Raw genomic sequence first — 5874 nt, 5'->3', positions numbered from 1 at the left:
ATCTTTTTATATAAAAATAATTTTTCTTCCACCTTCTTTCTGTTTTGCAAGATTTCTGCTATATTGGTCTCTATGCCGACTTCATTTCGTACGCATAACATTCTGTCTGAATGTTCAATGCCGTTAAATGTATTCTACAAGATATAAATAGGGGGAGGTGTATTCTGCTTGACAAACGGTAAAAAGGTAATTTTCTGGACTAAAATCAAGTAAATAAATTCATTTTTTTTTACTAATTGTAAAGTTACCTAACCAGAGGCCGAAGGCATTTCCGTGGATGAGGTACAATTCGCAAAACTAACTTTGAAAATTAACAATCTTCAAGAGCAAGGGCGAGTTGGTAACTGATAGAAGTCAGACTATTATGTCTAAAGAGGGACATGGGCCTTAAAAGAACCGAAATTAAACTGCCAAATTAAGAGTCAAAACCAAAATAACCTTATTCATTTATGATGTTATATGGAACTTATACAATATTATTGGGTTAGTACGAATTTAACATTATGTTGAAAAAAAAATTGAGTAACTTAGCCTTCTTTTAACGTTTTATAGCCAAAGATAATTTTTGATATTAACTTTCTTAGAAATCAAATAGTCCATTAATGACAAGCTCCCTGCTTACACAGTAAGCAGAAATCTTATTTATGGATTCCTTATTAGATCTCGGGTCTCTTTTCTCTACCTTTTTCTCATATATTTTCATTTCATTTTTTCCTTTTCCGTTCTAAACTCTTCTCAGAAACCTTTTGATGTGTGTATTATGTCTTTCAGTGGAGGAAAGACGTGGTCATAAATTTTCCTACTTTCAACTTCAGATAAAGTATGATACACACATACAAATGAATCATTAAAATGTTTTCTTTTTAATTTCTTGTCCCGGAATTCGTTTGGACTTTTCCCTCTTTGGTGGATTGAAGGAAAAAGATAAAGTAAAAAAGAGTGTAGGAGCTTGATACTGACCACATTCTGATATTATTTAATCTTATACCAGTTGGTGAGAAAAATTTCAACTCATCCATTGTAGATTCATTGATTTAGTATTGTTTAATTATACCTGTCGAACAATCTGGACAACGACTATCTTGAAATTTTCATACACGACTTACAAAATAGGAAACTGCTCATCGATTTCGATTATTACAACAGACGGTCTAAACTTGTCATTAATTACAAAAAATCCATTTTTATGACTGTAAAAAGGAGTATTTGGACTTACCTAGTTGAGCATTGGGGCTCCGCCGTATCCAATTCATACAATCCATAATCCTCAATGCTCCTTACTGTATCGCAAATAAAACCATCTTTGTTGACTTCTCTGTTCCAAATGTTGCTGATTTAGCCAGAACTAAATATCAATCCTTCATTTCAAATACACACCCCAACCCCAAAACACACTTTTTCTACACATGATTTCTCTTCAGTTCTTGATGATCCTCCCGTGCGTCTGAAAATAAGATTGCCTCGACACCTTCTAATCTAGAAATGTTATTGGTATTCTACTAATTGATTGATTCTTCGATAATTCATATAATTCTCATCACATTTACTAGATGTATATTTACTTTTAAATTAATGGTGTTATAAATTTCAATAAATAAAAATCTATTGTAGAGCTGCAAGTATTTTTGAAATAATTATTTTGCCTTATTATTTTGCAGGTTTGTCACTGATTGAAATGATTCTTAGTCTTGCCTGAAAAAACCGGTAAGTAATTATTAAACTGATAAAGATTAATATCAAATAACACATTTATACTATTTTAAATACGACTAAAAATTATTATTTGTAAAAAGAGATTGAACAACATTGTGTATTAAAATTTATTAATTTTTATACAGTTCATATATAATAAAACACATGTCTTTCCTTAGATATGATTGTCTACTAAATAAATGCTTAAGTTCTATAGCTGAGGAATTCGGGATAAGTATTGTATGAATTAGAAAATGATCGAAATAGGTCAAGATCAAATTGTACTTGAGTACCGAGTTACTAATAACGATTACATAAAATATTTGAGTAAAATATATACTCATAACTAGAGAATGAATCTTCGTGTAATTGCATCTTTTGTTTCCTAGCTAAACAATCTACCAAACTATAACAGAAATTCGAATCATAAAAAAGACTTTTGAATATTGCTAATTTTATATTGTACCTCCTGAGTTTTTTTTCTGCATAAATTACATGTTTTGAGTTTTGTCTGCACAAAATTGGACGTTTTACTGTTTTTGTGCCAATTTTTTTATTTTGATTGCATAACATTTAATATTTGAAATAAATTTCTCTTATCATACACAATAGGTGAATATATGCATATATTTAATGATCTTGGAATTGTATTAACCACTGACTACGGTACCCATAAAAAGGCTTCTCTAGAATAAGCTTGTTATTGAGAACGTTCGTAAATACAATTGAAAAGCTATGCGGAAGGACATCCTGGTTAAATTTCAAGATAAGTTATGAAAGAAATTTAATAAATTAGAATATATTTAAATATTTCTTTCTACATAGCGACCATACATATTTTATTCTAAAATTTAAAGTTGAGGTAGTTTGAGTTGTGAAATTGAATTTCAGTCTTTATAATAGGAATATAAAATCATTTAATCCAATTAGGTTCCTCATACCTTTTCAATTATGGCCACAATTTTAGGTTTTTATCCAGTGTAGTTTAGTATTTATGGATGCTTGCATAAATAATGAAAGTATTTAACGAATTAATGTAATTTTAATGTAGAGTTTAATTCGATTCAAACAAGGTTAGGTAAACGCTTCATTTTTTAATATTATAAATTGAATTATAAAGTTGATTATACTTATATGGGTTTTTTATACCTTTTTTTGTTTTAATGCACGATTTTGCATTTTTAAATTTTTTTACTGCACGTTTTTTCGGTTTCTTATTGCACAAAAATCGGGTCTCTACCCATATTTCTGCTGAGTAAATGTTATGTAACATAAAAGAAATAATGTTAAACTTGAGCTTGTAGAATTAATACTCACATCGGTTTTCTAATTCGTGATTAATACTAAATAAAAGTTGAAAAAAGCAAGGTAATCTTACTTTATCATTTATTGCTTTTTATACATCGTACTATTTTGAATACAATGTTTCGTTTTATTTCGATTTATACATTTTTTTATTAAAGGAAATCAATAATTTGATTTCTCTTTACTCAAAAATATATCTTATTCAAAATGTTAAGGTGTATTTTTTTTTAATACGAAAAGAATTGAATACGAAATTATTCAAAACGTTATATTACATAGTAGTTAAGTACAAGAAGTAATTGAATACAACTTTATTCACAATTTTTAAGTTTTATGAGCTCAATCACGAAAGTAATAATGATATTCGCCGAGTACGTGGATACCTGAGTACACTTTTTCCTCAGTACTCATATACATTTTTCCACGAAATCGAAAAAGTCAGCAAGTACTCTCTAACTTTTTTTGAAATCGACATGCTTATTTTCTCCAAAACGTTTTGGTTGAACAGATTAAAAGAACTTCCTAGGAAATATGGTAAAAGTAGAATAAATCTCAATATCATAATTGTCTACTGAGTAATAAAGTAAAGCTTGTTGTTACACATAATTTCTTTCTAATACAAAACTGGAGCGCTAACAACTAGAGATGGCGTGGACAATGGCCGTAACGGACTCTAAATGCTAGATTTGCTGGCAATTAGGACTGTTTGCTTCCGGTCATCAATAAGTTCCACTCTAATGGTTTGTACTTGAGATATCTGATTGTTGGCTTTAGAGTGAGTAATATTTTAAAGGATTAGTTCATTAAAATAGATAAATTGGCTAGATAGATCTAATAGTGCGTTTCAATTTATGAAAGTCATAATTAATATTAGCTAATATCTTTTGTTTTATTACAAACCTAATCTACGTCTACAGAGTAGCAAACATTGAAATGAAAGTACAAATATATCTTATTTCTTGAAGTGTGAAAAGATGATACTATTAAAGACAGAACATTAGAATTTATTAAAAAATTTCTAAATTATCATATATTTATATATTTGGGTTTCTTATTAATAATATAATTATTAAAACATAATGAAAAAAAACCTTTACCTATAGCTGTATAATATAAATATCATACTAAATATTCTAGTTAAAAGTTACAATATAGAAATTACTAAAGCAAGTTTACAGTATCAGAAATAAATCGGGTATAACAAAATATTATGAAATTCATTCTACGTTTTTGCAGTTTAATAAAAATTTTTTTAAATAAATATTTTCATCACATCTAGTTTCCAGTTTTTTTTTATTAATAGAATTTAATAACAATAGGATAAAAATGAAGGCTAATAAAATTTACTTTAAGTCTACAGTTCTCGTAGAACATGTTTTTTCTGACATTTCTCAAATAAGAAGGGATTATGAATTTTATTGATTAGTGCCATGATTTGACTATACAACCTTAGCTAGACTGTATTTAAAATCCCTATAATGCCACAATGCAATCAAAAGGAGAAAACTCAGTAAAAACATATATAATACATTTCATGTATTATGTATGCATGATGTACTCGATTATTTTAGTGCATGGGATGAAAAAAAAAATATTTTTTGAGATAATGAACGATTTATGAAGGGTTATATCTTCCACTTGAATATAATGACCGTATAGATTCATTTTGATCCTGAATTATGGAAACCTTCATCTCCTAGCCTGCCAATTTATAAATTAATAATCGAAAAAAGTATGAAGGAGGTTTTTTGCTTAAAATCCCAAAAATCTTTCCAGGTTCTTCAAAAATAAATTTTATAAGTAACAAATTCTGATTTTGTTGATTGTTAAAGGTCTTTATTTAATTCTTATATGTATTACTCTCATCCATTGCATTGTTTCGTCAAAAGGATTTTTGTTATATTCTATACTTGTGAAATTCAAAACAACGTATGCTGTGTTAAAGTAAATAAATATGTGAGGACGACCAGAATACTTCGTCAGTATCATTTTGGCTCTCCTTGAACAATAGTTCTTTCTAGTAATTCTTCATGGATGGTTAAGCCTAGCGTTGGACCGTTGTATGGAAGAGACGACGTTCGATTTGGGCAAAGTACAAGTAAAGACATTTCTGAAAGGAAAACTGTTTTCGAAACCCCTGGGATTACCTTGGGCTTTATAGGACAGCACTTCTTTTTGACCCTCCAGTTCCCACCTTCTATAGACATGTTTTCTTTTTTTCCTTTATTATTTATTTTTATTGATTTGCCTGTTTATTCATTTTGTATTATTTATTGATTTATTTGATTTTTAGCTTATTCATTTATTTTTAAATTATTGGTTTGTTTTTAACTTATTTTAATTTATTAATATTTTTACTTAAGTACATATTTTTGATTTTTTCATAATTTAGTTTTCTTATTGTTCTTTCTCAATGAGTGAGTTTTAATATTTCATACTGTTCAAATTTAAATAAAAATAGATCACTGAAAGAGGATAATAAGAGGTGAGAGTAAATTTCACTCATTCATCCAGGATGAAATATACACAGTTTAGAACAAATCAAAAATGAAATAGACAAAGGAACAAAAATAAAAAAAAAACAAATGTAATGTAACTTGTAATTAATAATTATGAGAGATAGTTGACCGTAGATGATAAATGATATCCAATTAGAGCCTTCTTCCGTCAACTAAAAACCGATAAGAACAACTTATTAACATATTCACAAATAGTTAATTTATTAAAAAGTAATTTTCACCTTTTTTATTTTTATATTTATTTTTTATTTTTTTTTTTCTCGTATCCAATCTTTACAATCCAAAATCCTTCGTAAAATCCTCAATGCTCCTTATTTTGTTACTAATAAAACCATCCATAAAGACCTAAATGTTCCTT

The 5874-nt window shown here is 27.9% G+C and overlaps 1 long non-coding RNA gene across 1 annotated transcript in view; it reads left to right on the top strand.

The window, feature by feature from the left end:
- LOC112210118 (uncharacterized) overlaps positions 1-5874 on the top strand; it is a 415980-nt gene that overhangs the window by 136018 nt on the left and 274088 nt on the right. Inside the window, exon 3 of the long non-coding RNA XR_010844114.1 lies at positions 1659-1704. This is a non-coding gene — a long non-coding RNA (uncharacterized lncRNA). The remainder of the gene's footprint in view (positions 1-1658; positions 1705-5874) is intronic.

This window comes from Halyomorpha halys, unplaced genomic scaffold, assembly GCF_000696795.3.
Source record: "Halyomorpha halys isolate HHAL.00 unplaced genomic scaffold, Hhal_1.1 Scaffold100.1, whole genome shotgun sequence".
Lineage (NCBI taxonomy): Eukaryota > Metazoa > Arthropoda > Insecta > Hemiptera > Pentatomidae > Halyomorpha > Halyomorpha halys.
The sequence above is the reverse complement of the archived record's forward strand: the minus strand, read 5'-3'. Positions and strand labels throughout refer to the sequence as shown.